This window comes from Phacochoerus africanus, chromosome 16 (genome assembly GCF_016906955.1).
Source record: "Phacochoerus africanus isolate WHEZ1 chromosome 16, ROS_Pafr_v1, whole genome shotgun sequence".
Taxonomy (NCBI): domain Eukaryota; kingdom Metazoa; phylum Chordata; class Mammalia; order Artiodactyla; family Suidae; genus Phacochoerus; species Phacochoerus africanus.
The window spans coordinates 40,972,198-40,989,075 of record NC_062559.1 but is presented as its reverse complement, the minus strand read 5'-3'; the positions used below and the strand labels follow the sequence as shown (position 1 = coordinate 40,989,075).

At 50.7% G+C, this 16,878-nt stretch overlaps 1 protein-coding gene across 3 annotated transcripts in view; it reads right to left on the bottom strand.

Moving 5' to 3' along the window:
* The window catches only part of PDE1C (phosphodiesterase 1C), a 496,227-nt gene that overhangs the window by 411,274 nt on the left and 68,075 nt on the right, over positions 1-16,878 (bottom strand). The window lies entirely within an intron of this gene.

Here is a 16,878-nt window from a genome sequence, read left to right as displayed (position 1 = left end):
CTATATTTATGAACACCATCTTCATGGATAAAAAAAAAAGGAGATCAATTATTAAACTGAAACACACGTTTCACTCACTTTAAACATCATTTTTAATGCCCATAAAGACTATGCCTTGGGCGTTTTGTAGGTATATGTGATCAACTTGAATGAACACCCAAAGCAGTCAGCTGGAAAAACCTGTCCATGTTAGTTTAAAAAAGAACATCCAGTGCACAGGCATCATCAAAGAGATTGCTAATGCAAACATTAAATACGAGAATGTGCAGTACAGGACAAAAGAAATAACTGCTTCCCAAAAGTATTACATCATTTTTCGAAGAATGGAAGGAGTCCAAAAATTCCTTTCACGCTTTCAAAAGGATGAAAATTTTAAAATTTACCCCATTTTATAAAAAGTAGTAGATTCGATCTCCATCTACTTTGCATTTGTCATTTGCAGTGCCCCTTTGTCTCCATTCCTTATACACATGACAAACAAGACCTTATACGAAACGACCAGCAGGGGGAGGTAACATTGCATCCTGCTCCCATTATCTCTAACACCCCAGCGTTTCAGAGAGAGAGAAACGGAGATGGGAAGAGAGAGAGGGAAAGAGGGAGAAAGAAGTTAAGACCTAATTAGCTATAGACATGAGTTTCTCTGGCCTTGAGTTCAAATCATTCCCTCTTTGGACACCACAGATTTCTAAAGAGAGCAAGGTTATATTCCAAAATATTTGCTGCAGAAATTGATGGGTTGCTTTCAACGTAGGATTACAAAGGAGTTCCCTGGTGCTCTGCGGGTTAAGGATCCAGCATTGACACCGCTGTGACTCATGTCGTTGCTATGGCCCAGGTTCGATTCCTGGCCCGGAAGCTCGATATGCCATGGGTGTGGCGAAAAGAATAAATAAATAATAAAGACTATTATTGCCATGGCTGAAAATACCAGCAACCACAAAAATGTTCAGCTTGGAGAGTGCACATTTTCCCTGAGGGAAGAAAGAGGAGCAGTCCCAGCACTGCCACAATTTCACACGCAGCCATAGCTGCTTCCTCACTCCAGGCTTTTTCCTCCCCTCCCCCCCACCTATCCAAGGATGGGAATTGCTGACCCAGATCCAAGTCATGCCAGGAGAAGCGGGAATCAAGATCTAGGCCAGTGGTGTGCCAGGAGAGGTGTCTTGACTCAGAAAGAATCTGAACCCTGCTACCAGCACTGTTTCCCCAGACGTAAACCCAGCGCCACAGGATCTCCTGCAATGTCCCAGCACCACCAAGATACACCCAGCTCACCTGGCCCCAGCTACCAGCTCACAGTATTTCCCTGAGCTTCCTTCAGGGCCCAGCCACAGGCTCTAAACGGACAAATCCCAAACACGCCCTGCAGGCTCGCTGCGGCCCTGCTCCCGCTCCTCTGCCCCCTCCCCCAAGGCACCCCTCCCCACTGCTTCACCTGGCCAACTCCTGCTCCTCCTTTAAGACTCAGGGGGAGCCGTTCATTTCTGAAAAGCATCCCTGACTCCCAGCACAGCTTCTGCATTCCACAGATCTCCGCCCATGCACCTCCCTCCCCTCCCAGACCAGTGGTCCTCAAACCTCGACAGGCACCGGGACTCCCAGGACGGTCTGTTAAAAGAGACTGTGGGGTTTGTTTCAATACAGGTTCTGATGCGGTGGGTCTGGGATGGGGCCTGAGAATGTGCATTTCTAACAAGTTCCCAGGTAATACTGAGCATGCTCGTCTGAGGACCATATTTTGAGAACAGCTGCTCTAAACTATAAACTACCCCCCGCCTCAAGACAAGTATCATAACTTTTCATCTTTGCAATCTTTCAAGCAGTGACTGGCTGGCATGCAGAATAATGCATTCAGTCAATATTTTTAGAACTGAATGAAATACACTGCAATGGATACCAACTGCCACTGGTGGCTTAGGAGACGGAGCCCTCAGACTGGTTTCCAGAGGACTGAAAAAAGCCCAGATGTGTTTTGCTTGGCCCCTACAATGTCTTTAATTTTTGAACAACTAGTTGTCTGCATTTAAAAATCAAGAGGTTTCAAATATAAACACAGATTGTCAGCTTTTCTCAATAACTGAGTAACTGTCCAGACCCCACTGGCCAGTAACGGATCACCACTGAGACGCCCCCGATGGGTGGTTCCAGGTCCTGCATGTTCAGGAAGCGGCTCTTTGCTGACTGGCGCTGGGTTTTCCATCCTCTCAGCCTGGCTCCAAAAGACAAGTGAAAACAGGACTTCTTAAAGGGCCTAGAGAATGCCACTAGGACTCAACGGAGACCAGCACGATAAAGAGGGGTTGTGGCCCAGCGTGCTAATAAGCCCCTCTGTCCCCAGCCCACAAACGGCCCAGACCTTTCGACAGCCCGGCAGCACAGTGCCGGCCAGCGCAGACACTCGAGGGCGTCTTGACGAGCAGAGGAGCCCTCCCACACTGTCATCGGCCTTGTATTTTTTTAAAAATCCAGCAAGTAGTCACGGTGAAGGAGATGTTCCATTCATCAGGTGCAGTGAGAGACTGAATTTGGCAAGAGCTCCTAAAAATGATGATGTGGAGTGCAGGAAAGTTAACCACTTAAGGAAAGCCATGTGGGTCAGAAGAAAGTCCTGTTGGGCACAACGCACAGACCAGTGGGAATCGTTGATTCCACTGATGCGGAATGTGTGTCGAGGCCGCGCAGGTGGTTAGCCACAGAGAAATGAATGGAAGGGTGGGCGCCAGACACATGGACAGTTGTTCTGGCGTGTGCTGGCCTTGGTGGAGCGCATTAGCCTTCTGTATATGTCTCTACATAAACCCAACAGTGTGATAAGCACGTTCCATATTTACAATCAGGAAAGATGCTTTTATTAAAGAGGTAGAAAACAATTAACTATTAAATATAATTTACATCATATATGTACATAAATGCATTCACATAAAATATATTTTAGACTCAGATTTCAGAGCAGTCTCGGATCACAGAATCCTGGGCACCTTCCATCTCTAGTCCAAGAAGACTCCCTGTAAGAGTCAAGAAATGAATCGCCCACACTCCTCTCCAGGAGGGTCCATACTTTCTAGGTCAGTGGTTGGCAGCCCTGGCCACACATAAGAATCACTAGGGAGGAGTTCCATCGTGGCTTAGTGGTTAACGAATCCGACTAGGAACCGTGAGGTTGCGGGTTCGATCCCTGCCCTTGCTCAGTGGGTTAAGGATCCGGAGTTGCCCTGAGCTGTGGTGTAGGTTGCAGACATGGCTCAGATCCCATGTTGCTGTGGCTCTGGCGTAGGCCAGTGGCTACAGCTCTGATTAGACCCCTATCCTGGGAACCTGCATATGCCGCGGGAGCGGCCCTAGAAAAGACAAAAAAAAAAAAAAGAATCACTAGGAAACTTTAAAAAAATTCTGAGGCCCAGACCAATTAAACGGGGCCTCAGGGGGTGGGACCCCAGCACCCACACTTTTCAAAGTCCCAGATGATTCCATAGAGCAGCTAAGACTGAGAAGCACTAATAGAGTGTAACTTTAGACACCTTTATCCAAGCAACATTCAGGGAAGAAGGCATGGCTCAGATTCCTTCAAAACTAATTACCCCTATTCAGTTCTTCTTTTCAGGGTGCCATTGTTTTGTCATTAAAATCCCGAACAGAGACACGCCTCTGCTTCAAGAAAAACTCAACAGTTAAGACTGCAAACATAACTACAGGGATTAATTGGTGGGCAACTCTTCACGTCGTGAAGGGTTCTTTATCAAAGGATTTGCCTTCCCTTGCCTCTAACCCTCAGCACAGGTGGACTGAGTGCTACCTGGGGGCTCCGCGCTGGGCTAGACCCTGGGAGGACTGCAGCAATAGATTTCACTCGGCTCTGACACACAAGCAAGTTAGGGAGGCAAGCTACACCTCTCAGTCTGGGTTTATGCAAGTGTCTGCAGCCAGGGAACTGACTTTAAGATAACAATCATGGGGAGTTCCTGCCACGGCTCAGCAGTTAGCGAACCTGACTAGCATCCATGAGGTTGAGGGTTTGATCCCGGTGCTTGCTCAGTGGGTTAAGGATCCAGCAGTGCCGTGAGCTGTGGTGTAGGTCACAGATGCAGCTCAGATCCCAAGCTGCTGTGGCAAAGGCCGGCAGCTTCAGCTCCTATTGGACTCCTAGCCTCGGAACCTCCAAATGCCATGGGTGCAGCCCTAAAAAGACAAAAGAAAAAAACAAAACCAAACAAAACAAAACAAAAAAACAACGTAATGATCATGATAAGAAGAAGGATGGTATGACGCAGATTCCTTGGTCCCATCTCAGACTCACTGAATCAGAATCCCTACAAGGGAAGACAAGATTCTAGATTTTAAACAACTGCCTCAAAATCTACTTGGGGATACTAATGCTTGAGAAACAATATTCTAAATGAAGTGTGCTCCTGGGTGTTTGCTTTATGTTTCCCCCAAATAAAACTGGCCAGAAACAAATCTTAAAGTAAGGATTCGCCAGGGAGACCAGTGGTGAGAGGCAGGTGAGACGGGATGGAGAGAAAGGAAGTTAACTCGGAGCAAGGTGCCCAGCGGAGCCACAAACAATGCAGGCCATCAGAACAGGACACGAGGGTGGTCCAGACAGTTGTGGTGGTGGCCTGGGCAGGTGCACGCTGCTTTGTAACCAAAGCTAGCACCAAAAACACTGCCACTCTTGTTTTGAAAACCCTGGCATCTGGGTGAGCGTAAACGCAGCTGGGGTGCTGGGTGCCAGGGCAAACACAATGAGAAAGCAGTTCCACAGACGAGCCCTGCTTCCTGCAAGGAAACCTGCCCAACGCACTGGTTGGCTGCTGCTCTACCACAAGCTCTGGGGCTTGCCAGGGACCCTCTCCACATGAGGTCCTTTGGGAAGCCTGGTGCTGGAGAGTCAGGCACACGGGACCTCAGAGAAGAAAGTGCTGGAACGAGGTTCCAGGCACCTTCCTAGCTGCGTGGAAGGTAAAGCCTGGATTTGCTCACAGGTGCTTGGTCTCACCTCACCTTGACTTCCACTTGCAAACACCCAAGCAAGGAAAACAGGATGGGATGCCTGGGGGGGAAAGATCTGGTCCCAGATCATTAACTATCTTTGCTTGGCTGTCACCTTCTGAATAAGGTGCTCCATGGTCACCTTATATAAAGATGGCAGCTCCCAACTCCCCGTCTCCTCTGCCTCATTCCCCTTCCTGGCTCGATTCCTCCAGAAGCCCTTCTCACCTTCCCATATGCTCCATACGTCATTCACCAGGTTTACTGCATTCTCCTTCCACTACAATGTAATCCCCGCACAAGCAGAGACTCTCTTCCAATGAGGAAACTACTACAGCCCTAGTGCCTAAATGCCTGCTCAATCAATGAGCAACCTCTTATCAACCTACCATGGACAAGGCCATGGGGGCCAAGAATTGGAAGGAGACCTGGAAGAGGAAGGCACAAGGATACTGGCACCCCCTGAGCATTTAAATATGCTAGAAGTATCCATTCTGTCCTTCAGGAATACATATCAAGCCCTGACTCAGTTGCAGATAAGGCCCTGAATAACCAGTCATGGGCTCTGCCGTCACTCTGAGAAAGACTGTCATTCCCACTCGATGGGGCACTGGAGCTCAGAAAGGTCCAGGAACTTTTCCAAGACCACACTGTTGCATGGCACAACCCCAAACCAAGTGTGCCTGGCTCCAAAGCCGAGGTCCCTTCCATTTAGCCTCTTTGCCTTCCAAGAAATGTAGGCAGATAAGAGCTGTGTTGCAGAGAGGGCGACCCCTGGAGAAAAATCATGCTAAGGCCTGACCCTCTACTGCATGCCTCTGGCCCCACGGAGAGCCTGCAGAGAATGGGAGAGATCAGCCTGCCTGGGACTTCACGCCTGGCACAAGACCACGAGATCGTCAGTAGCCTCGGGTCAGAAGCGCCGCAAAGGAAGGCAGTCTGTGCTCCTCTTCCGTCAGCAGAACAGAGCTCGGCAGTCCAGCTGGACGGTGTGCCCCAGCGACATAAAAGCCATCGCCCCCCCTCGGCCTCTTCCTTTCTCCACTCCTTTATTCAGAAATGCTTGGCATTGCCTCATTATACCTTTTGGTCCAATTTGGCTGTCAGAGCGACTCTGAATCAGGCTCTTGCACAAAAGAAAATAAAACCAGTTTGCAATGATGACTCATCAGGGCTGATCATTTGAAAGTGGCAGGGATGGTGCCCCTTCCAGGCCCTTCTCTCCTAGGGCAAGGCTTGCCTGCCAGAGGACAGAGTCACTCGCCAGCCTACTCAGCCCAGGGTGCAAGGAAACACAGAGAGAAAATCAAATAAGCCTTTGCCAATCTGAGAAGACAGCTTGGGAAACAGATTTCCTTTACTTTTTTTTAATTTGGAGGAGGTCGGGTCAGTTTATATACTTCTTTCTTTGCTGGTCCTAACTTTATACATTTGCTTATTTACCTACATCTAAGCTCGTTCTTATATTTAATTTCTATTTTGCTCTATACATTAACCCTTTATGGAACAAAGGGAGATGGTAATAAAAGTGAAATTTACTTTTTTTTCAATCACTTCCTGGCTCCCTTTCCTGAGTCTCTCTTTCCACGTTGCCAGGTTTCAGACTGACTTGCCAAGGCTTCAAGACACATAGATCAAATAATCTATTACTTTACTGAGTGCACTTTACTGAGTGCTCCCTGAGCCCCCTCCTCCCCATCTCTTGCTGGACTCAAGGATGGATATAACCTGGGTGGGCAGGAGTCCAGCTGAGCCTGGAGGCCCGGCGCTGAGCGTCCTGACACAGGTTACTGGAGTTATTATAATACCAACGTATCATGGTACCTGATATTTCTATGGAAACCACCTGGCCAAGCCACCAGCTCTTGAGGCTGAGTTAGGAAAACATAATATTACTATGTGACATGATCTATACTCAGCTGAAAGCCAAATATAGGGTCCTTTGTTCACAGAGGGAGAAAGTGTGGTGGCCTAGAGCGAGGAGTGCAGAGGGCTTCTAGGAGATTCAGGGCAGGGGAGAGTCAGGGAGGCAGAGAGGATGATAGAATCTGTTCTGGGGAAAGGAAGAGGTGTCCCAGGTCCTAGAATGCATCTGGGAGCAGACTGAGATGGATCAATTATATACCTTGAATCTCTCCCTTTCTCAGGCAAGAAAAGCTTTTCATGAGGGGATGGGGGAGTTCCCGTTGTAGCTCAGCAGGTTATGAACCCAACAAGTATCCATGAGGATGCAAGTTCGATCCCTGGCCTCGCTTAGTGGGTTAAGGATCCATTGTGGCTGTGGCTGTGGTGTAGGCTGGCAGCTGCAGCTCCAATTCAACCCCTAGCCCAGAAACTTCCATATGCCACAAGTGTGCCCTGAAAAGAAAAAAAATCCACTAAGGGAGGGGGTAGAAAAAAGCAGAGAAAGGAGGGCCTCCCATCTTGAGACATTAGAGAAGGCCTCTTGCTGCAGCCCTGCCTTCTTTCCTGGTCCCATCTATAAACATGTTGCATCTGCAGCTGGATGTGTGCACTTAGCCAACAGCAGATATGCCTAAATTCAGGTGCGGGTACACTGGCCCAGAGGTAGCAGTCACTCCAAAGCATCGCTGCTCAACAGGGACCAGAGTGCTTCCGGAAGGTGACAGCCTGTGCAGCTCTGGCCAGGTCTCCTGGCAGGTGCCCTGCTGACCACCATAGACCTCGGTCCCCGAGACTGCTGGCCCACATCAGGGGTGCCCCCAAAGCAGTGCCCTACAGGGCCCCCTACTATTCTGACCTCATTAAAACACCCCAGTTGAGCAAACCAGGCCAAGACCAATCATTAACAGTTAATACGAATCAGAAGATTAAAATCCAATACAAGCCAGCTGCTCAAACTGTTAACTAATTAAACCCAACTCAAACAAGGGAAAGGAAATAAGTACATGGAGGAGGGAAGAAAAACACTGCAGTGTGTGAAGCCCCTGCTTGACGCCAGACACTGGCAAGAACTTTACACCCATATTATTTTTTCAGGCGCATAATTTTGATCTAATTTTCACGCCATCCCAAGAGGCGAGTATTATTGTCCCTATCGGCAGATAAGGAAACTAAGGCTTAGAAAAGTTAAGTAACTTGCCCCAATCAGGTCTAGTAAATGGGAAAGCTGGGCCTGGACCCAGTTCTGCAAGCCCTTCTCTTTTCTCAACAGTTCACGGGACTTTGGTCTGGTCTGACTCCAAGCGTCCTGCTTGGGCCCGATGCAACATCCCGAGCGAGGGCACGGCCAGCTGAGGCCTGGATTACCCTAGGGGGGAGGGGGAACTCCCCCCGGTGATAGGCTCCGTCACCTCTAATCAGCGCTGCAGCCTCGGGAAGCTCTTCTTCACAATGATGGAAGCTTCCAGAAAGTCTTCCTTCTGCCCTCACGGAACAGGCCTGATTCCCTTTCCTCCTGAGGGCCCTTCTGGTTGTTGTGTGATGACAATGATCATGGCCTCAGCCCTGAGCGCCCTCTCTTCTCCAGACAACAGGGCCCATCCCTCTTCATTTGACAAAACTATCCCAAGGCCTTTACCCACAGGAGAAAAAATCACAGAAATCACTGCAAGAAAGGAAGAGGAAGAGGGAAGATGTTTTTAAAGAAGCCTCAGCCGCCCTCTGGTCAACATTCACTTCCACAGCCATCTCCAGGCAAAGCCAACTCTCCATCTTCTCAGCCAAGTTCTTCTCTTTGCTTGATTCTCAGGAGACACCCAGGGTGCCCGGGAACCTTCTTCTGTGTTGTCCATTCAGTCCCCACCCCGAGAGACTGAATTTTCCAGAAGGCTGAAGCACTGCATCTCAGGTGTCCCCGTGCATGAGAATCACTGGAGGATCTTGTTAAACTGCAGACTTGGTCTTGGTGGGTCCAGGGTGGGGCCTGGGACTCTGCATTTCAAACAAGCTCCCAGGCGGTTGCTGATGGGGCGGGTCCAGGAGCCACCCTCTGAGCAGCGAGGTGTTAAGAGACATAACCCACTTGGAACAGCCAAGCACACTTTCTAAGAGCTCGCTGGAAAGCCCCTGGCTGGTTGTGGAAATGCACACTATTGAACTGAATGTCCAATTGCCTCTTCCTCTCAGCCATTCTGTGAGAAAGAACAGCTACCAGCACGACTTTGAAACCCTGAGGACAATCCTGACAAGGTGAGGAGGCCCAAAGCAGAGAGGGCAAGGGAAACTCACCCCGCCCCACTGCCATTAAATAGAAGCGACGACCCAGCAAACCACTCCCCACCCCGGCCAAGCGGCCAGCAGGCGCAAAGCCCAAAGCAAACGAGAAGGTCCTCAGACCCAGGGTCCCAGGGAGCTGCACACCCAGGACTGATCAAAGTCCTGCTCCTTTGTTCTCCAAGGGCTTGCAGCAATTGGGCTCATAAGAGCTGGCATGTGTGCACACATGCGGGCGCAGCCCTAAACGTGACTCACCCCTAGACGTGACTCACCCCTAAAGCTGCCAGCACAATTACAACCAGCACCATAAATCACTTCTTCGTTACCAGCCGCCTGCGGGCTGAACAGATCAAGTGCATTAGATACATAAAACCAGCACAGGACATCGTCTCTCTGGGCAAGGAACTCGCACCCTCACAGCAGAGCCCACATCTCAGACATTTTCTTCCAGCCTAGAATGCGGCCTGGCACACATGGGTGCTAAGGGAAGGGCTGATGGACAAGTGGAGGGAGCCGGGCCACGAAGTCACAGAGGCCCTGGGATGGACACAGGCCAAGTGGCCAGGGATGCTCCTCCCCTGCAGAACCTAAGAGCCTTGCTACCGACCAGTCAAAGCTGGCAATTTATAGTCATCTTCTAAAATGGATGGAAGTTTGGGGACCATTGGGGGCCACAGACTGGAGGCAAGTATTTGGCTTGGGAAGCAGTGTTTAAAAGTAAATGATACGACGGACTGGGAGTTTGGGGTTACTACGTGCAAACTATTACATTTCGAATGGATAAGCAATGAGGTCCTACAGCACAGGGAACTACATTCAACCTCTTGGGATAGAACAGGATGGAGGATAATATAAGAAAGGGAATGGGAGTTCCCATCGTGGCTCAGCGGAAACGAATCTGACTGGTATCCATGAGGACCCAGGTTTGATCCCTGGCCTCGCTCAGTGGGTTAAGGATCTGGCGTTGCTGTGGCCACGGTGCAGGCTGGCAGCTGCAGCTCCAATTCGACCCCTAGCCTGGGAACCTCCATATGCTGCAGGTGTGGCCCTATTTAAAAAAAAAAAAAAAATTAAGTAAATGATGCCAATTCCCTTGGGAACAGCCCACCACAGTTCATGAAACGCTGCTGCTCCCCAGGCGTGCTACGATCCAGCTGCCTGCCTGAGACACAGGCCAGTGCTGGGACTCGCAAACTGGACACGGCAAAGCAGAACCGTTCCTTCCAGAAATCTGCTCTCCCCCAGGCTCTCCCATCTCAGCGAAGGGCACCACCTGCCCCTACCTTTCTCTCTTCTAAGCAGTCACTCAGGACGAGAACAGAAAGTCACCCTTATTCCACTCTTTCCCTCATTCACTTAGCCCTCCCATCAATAAATCCTACATGCCTACCTCTAAAATACACACTAACTCCTAGCTCCTGTCCAAAAACTCTGGCCTGAGCATCCAGAGTCCCTCACCGAGAGGACCCAACAGCCACCCAGGGTCTCCTGCTCCACTCTTGCGCCTTCTCCGCTCAGTGGCCAGGCCATCTGGACGCAGCACTTCCCCTGCTTAAAACCCTCCGGGGACTCTCACTGGGTGTCAGTTGCTGCCTACAAAGCCCTTCCTGATCTGACCTCGGCTCCTCTCCTGTCTGCCAGCTAACAGCTCCAGCTACACTGGCCACCTTCCTCTCCCTCAAACCTGCCAAACGAATCCCCCTGTCAGCATCCGCTCCCTTGCTTCTCCTGCTCAGAATGCTTTGTGACTGGTGACGAAGATTCCAGCAGTAGCGGCTACCCTACAGGGGCCTACATGCCGTCCAGATGCCAAGCTAAGCACTTCGCCTGTGCTAACTCATCCAATCCTCTCAACCACCTGGGGAGGTCGTGGTATTGTTATCCCCACTTTACAGGTGAGTAACCGAGGCACAGAGAGATCAGGCAACCTGCCCAGGTTCATAGAGCCGGTAAATGGCCGAGCGGGAGTCACACTCCACGGCCTTGCTCTTAATCACTGCCCTGCCCCGCAAACCTCATCCGGCTCAACCCGATGACCAAAGGCCCCAGAGGCCTCCCCTGACCACAGCCTTCACATCTCGAGCACCTCGTATCTGGAATTAACCCGCTTCTCCACCACAAACATGCAACACAAGAGGACACGAGCTCCCTGAAGGCAGCTCCCAGCAGTCTTATCCTCTGTGCCCCCAGCACTCAAGGAGGGTGCCTGCGCAAAGTCCCCTCAACAAATATTAACCAACCTACGACCTCATGTTACTTCCTGGCCCCTGAAGGCACCTGAGCCTTTAATCCTCCATCCTGTCCCATCATATAGATTATCTGGGGTCTCCCCATAGCCTGCTCTACAGGAGAGACCACTGCAATGCCGAGCCCTCACCATCCCTCCAGCTCGACCTCCTCACCCCACTCCACATCCCTGCCTACTAGCCGTCCTGAGCTCTCTACCGTCTGGTCCACTTGGGCACTCTCCTACCAGAGCCTTTATTCAGGCCCTTCCCTTGACGTTCCTGTCCTTCCCCACTTTTTCAAACTAACAAATGCCCACGTGTGCATCAGGACCCAAGTGCAACTGCCCTCAAAGAACCAGTCCCTCTGGAATCCTGTTCTGTTCTCTTGATGCCAGGGCTACATCACAGCCGGTGGAAAGACTGAGGCTTTCGAGTCAGACAGACCTAACTTGGATTCCTGGCTCTGCTGCTGTGTTGCCGAGCCTCCCTGAGTCACTTCTCTCACGTGCACAATTAAGTCACAATACCTCCCTCTCAGGACTGTCAGGACAGGAGATAAAATGTGTAGATACTCGGCACCATCGCAGCACATGGTCTGATGAGATGCTCAATGAAAGCGAGACCATGGTGTTATTATGATTTCTTTCGGGTCTGTTCTTCCAACAACGTGTGTGTTGCAGGGAACAGGGACAGCTTTTCTGCATCCTCGCTGCTTAGCACACGCAGGACACATGAACCTCAGTGACCGTCCACCGCAGAAACAGGGCAACGGTGTCCTTGGATTCTGGCGTCCGACACCTCTGGGAGCGCAGGAACTCAAAACCTCGCTTGTGTTTTACTAACAAGGGGGAAATGGAGAGATGGACCAAACGGTGTGTCCACACATCTGAACTTATGTTAGAAAAAGCGACTTCGAAAAAAAGTGTGTGCATGGGGGGGACTCTCCCTGGTCTCGGGGAGGAGGTGGAAGAGGACAAGCTGGGGGCGGCGAGGGGGAGACCCAGCGCTCCCACGGACCTGGGCATCCGTGGCCAATGCTACTATTTCAGGAAAAAACTCTGGTACTCCACCCTCGACGGGGGAACCAGAGGACATAAGGCAACACGAGCAAACTGATTTGTATCCGTTTTCAAAGAATGCCATTCGTCATCGTGGCTGGATTTGTCACCCCTCCATGGCCTCTCCACTAAGAGCGCAAATTCCAATAACATGAAGGGGAGGCAAGGCAGCCTCTGCGCTTCTGGAAGGCACTTTACAAACCTTCACGGACATGCCCGATGCCTTTTTTTCTCTTTGTTTCCCTTTGTAGTTTCTACGCAAGCCCATCTTTTTTTTCTAAGCCTTTGGTACACACACTCACGCCCCCTGACGGCCGGGAGGATCAGAGCAGGTTTCATTTTCTCTCTCACAGGTTCTTCTGCAAATGAGCTTGGAGTCTAAAGGCCAAGGATTGTAATGAGTGCTGTGACAGAGGAGTCCAGAGAGATCTCAGAGAGAGTAAGGGTGTAGGGATGTGGGGTTTTTTTTTTTTTCTGTATTTCTTTTGTCTTTTTAGGGCCACACCCACAGCATATGGAGGTTCCCAGGCTAGGGGTCGAGTTGGAGCTGTAGCCACCAGCCTACGGCACAGCCACAGCAACGCAGGATCCAAACCACATCTGGACCTTCACCACAGCTCACGGCAACACTGGATCCTTAACCCACAGAGCAAGGCCAGGGATCGAACCCGCGTCTTCACGGATGCTAGTTGGATTTGTTAACTGCTAAGCCACAATGGGAACTCTGGGATGTGTATTTTAGATCAGGGATAACAGGGCTGTCTGAGAAAATTACATTTAGCCTCACAACAAGATCTGAAAAAAATACATCGCCTTGGAGTCACCAACATTCCCTCAGCTGGCCCTTGCACAGAGCCCTGCAGAAAGGAACCTCGCGTGACAGGCCAAGGACATGCACAGCCAGTGAGACAGGCTTTGCTACTTAGGGCAACTGGGTGTTAGCAAAGCTGTGTTAGGAGAGTGACGGTCACGTGACTGCAGACCCTTCTGTCCACTGCAGCTTATCGCTTATGACAATGGGCAGCGACGGAGGGCTGCCTTTAGAATTCCAGGGCCTGGTTTGAATTCCCCGGCCTCTCTCTGCCTGCCCCGACTCCCTCTGTCAGCCTCTCTGGGCCTGAGATGCTCCTCCAAGAAAATGGCTTTTAAACGACGGGATACCTGTCCTGCCTTCCTCAGAGTATTGTTTCAAGAAAGGGCTAGATGAGCGACCTCCTAAGAAGACATTCTGTAAATTACAGGGCACGAGGACATCAACACGATTTGTGGTCTCCCTGTGAAACCTTACATCTCAACTAATACAGAGAATTTTAATGTTTTACTCCTCGAGACTAATACTGGACCCCTTTATTTATCTTCTGGTGCTGTGGACTGAATGTTTGTGTCTCCCCAAAATTCACAGCTGAAGCCCTAATGTGATGGTATTTGGTGGGGGGAGCTTTGGGAGGTAATTAGATCATGAGAGTAGAGCCCCCATGATGAGATCAGGGTCCTTAGACGAGGAAGAGAGCTCGCTCGCTTGCTCCCACCCTCTCCCCTCTTCCTTCTCTCCACCCTCCCCACCCCCATGTGAAGGTACCACAAGAAGGTAGCTGTCTCCTGGCCAGGAAGTGGGCCCTCACCAAGAACCGGATCTGCTGGTATTTTTGAGCCGAAATCCACTAGCTGATCTCATTCTAGTTTCTTGACCCAGAGACACAGTGTGCGACGATCTCTGTCATTGCTTTCAGCAGCTAAGCTGCGGGGTAATGTGTTGCTCAGCCAGAGATAACCTGAAAGGACCAGAGGACCTTTAAGGAGCAGAATTTTAAGAACAAGCAGGATTTCCCGAGGCCCAGAAGAGGCAACCACTGTATTTCCTGCCGAGGGAAAACGCAAGCAGAGCTCAGAAAGGGCATGAGGGTTGTGTCTGGGAAATGGGAGAGCATCTCCGATGGCCAGAGTGCAGGGTACCAGGAATGATACTGAAAAGGGAGGGTGGGGCTGGGTCCCGACAGCCCTTGAACAGGATGCTAACGGGACTGAACTCTTTGGAGGTGAGTAATAATTTCCATCTTATAAGTGAAGCAACTGTAGCTGAGAAAGGTTAAGGAATGTGTCCAGGGCACTTGCCTTCTTTTTGTATCCTGGCATGGATGAGAGCGGGGTGGGGGGAGGAGGGCTTTCTTCCACTTCTGTGTTTTTTTTTTTTTTTCCTTGTCTTTTTAGGGCCACGCCCGAGACATATGGAGGTTCCCAGGCTAGGGGTCCAATCAGAGCTATAGTCACTGGCCTACACAACATCCACAGCTCACAGCAACGCTGGATCCTTAATCCACTGGGCAAGGCCAGGGATCAAACCTGTGCCCTCCTGGATACTAGTCAGGTTCATTAACTGCTGAGCCACGACAGGAATGCCTCTTCCTCTTTCTCTTCTTATAAGGACACTAATTCCATCAAGAGGGCTATACTCTACCGCCCAATTATCTCTCAAAGGCCCCACATCCAAATACCCTCATATTCATTGATTCATATGAATTGGGTGGGGGGCAGGGGGGGCACACAAAAGTGACAGTCCAGAAATTCAAATGCAGGAGGAATCAACACCAGAGCCAGGGCTCTTTTCAACACCTCTGTGTCAGGAGAGCGCCATGACTTCAACCAAGGGCCACAGCAGCCTCATCCAGCTCCCCTGACTCAGTGGGAGACGCAGTGTTTCTGCTCTGCCTGCTGAGTAGAGCAGGACCTGAACAGCCTGTGTGTCTCTGCTCACCCCACCCACGTGGAGGGCTCTCCAGGGAATCCCCAGGCCGGGAGAGAACTCCTCGAAGTGTGCACTGCTCTTCCTTTCCGGCCCGGGCTCTCCTGAGCCTCCCCACTGCCTCGCAACAGTGACGCCATTCTATGCCCCAGGTAATCACCCTGCCGCTGGGGGCTCCCCTTCCCTCCTGCCGGGCAAACGCAAGGCAGCATTCCAAAGCATCTTGGAATGACCTCCCAAGATAGCATCAGAAGCAGAGGCAAGCTGACAGAATGTGATTCCAAGCTCCAAACCCACCTGAGAAACACCAGGGCACCACCTGCTGTTCTTTGGGGAGGGGCAGGTGCTTCGGGCCCCGAAAACTACATCCCAGGAAGACAATTCCTGGAAAAGAAAAGGGAAACTTCCAAAGCAACTACCCTGGGCTTCTGACACATAATCCTATCCTCATCACTACCCTGTAGGGTGGGCACCATATCCTGTTTTTCCAGATGAGCAGAGATCCAAAGAGGTGGAGGAACTTGCCCAAGGACACAGACAGCTGTTGTGTACCGCTGGCCAGGTCGTTGTGCACTGCACAACTCTAGGGGGCACAAGTCACATCAGAGTCACTGTAGATTTACATACTTGTCATGAAAAATTTCCAGCAGAAGTGACCTCAGAGGGGGCATATGTTTCTAATTTGCACAAAGGCACAGACAGGTCAGCAACGGTTCTCCTAACTAACCCCCACCCTGCTGGTAGGGTGGGGATTTGATCCTACGTCTGTCTGACTCCAAAGCTCTTGCTCTTTCCCTAAAGCTCCATTTCTTCCTTGGGACAACTTCAAGCATGTCCTTATCATGACATCACAGTTCAATTGGCAGAGATGGAGTCACAGGTCCCTAGACCGTCTCAGCTGGAACAGATGTTAGCCATCAATACTTTATCTCAAAACTTACCCTCTCCACTGACAGAATACAAGGCCCAGAGAGGGGACGTGAGCTGCCCAAGATCACACAGCTAGGTGTGGCAGAGCTGGGACTTGCCTCTTGTGCATCTAAAAGCAGATCTAGCTCTGATATAAACGTTGGTCAAAGCACAGTCATAGAGGATCAGAGCGAGATTGTATAGGCCAGAGTCTCAACTTCCTTTTACATCAGAAGCACTTTTTCAGCGGTAGGGGCAGGCAGTGAGTGGAGGGTCTTCGGGAGTATCCCTTACCAGACAACTTTCTCAAGTCCAAGTTTAAGGACAAAGAAGGTTGGCGGGAAGAGGGAGATGAAAGGGCCACAGCTGAGAAGCCTTTCCAGGATAGGCAAGAAGTATGTCCCTCTGCAGGCCTGTCAGGTCCTGGGAGGAAAACCGTTGCTAAGAGGAAGCTTCTAGGCCCTCCCCAATGACTCTCAAGGCCTTTGGCATCCACCTTGAAGCGAGGACTCAGATTCTGCACAGGCCTCCCTGGGAGCCCCTGAAAACCATGGTGACGGCCCCCAGGCAGCAACTTAATTCTGTCTGGGCTCCAGCCTCGGTGACAGGACCCAAGGGAGAAAGAACTCAGGGAGGAAATCCGAGCACTTAATTTGCTATTCTGTGGAAGATGCCAATTAAAATGCTTCATCCTTCTGAGGCTGCCCTTCAGCCCTGCTCCTGCTGGGCACCTCATTAACAGCCCCTATCAGATGCCCTGCCAAGGCCCACC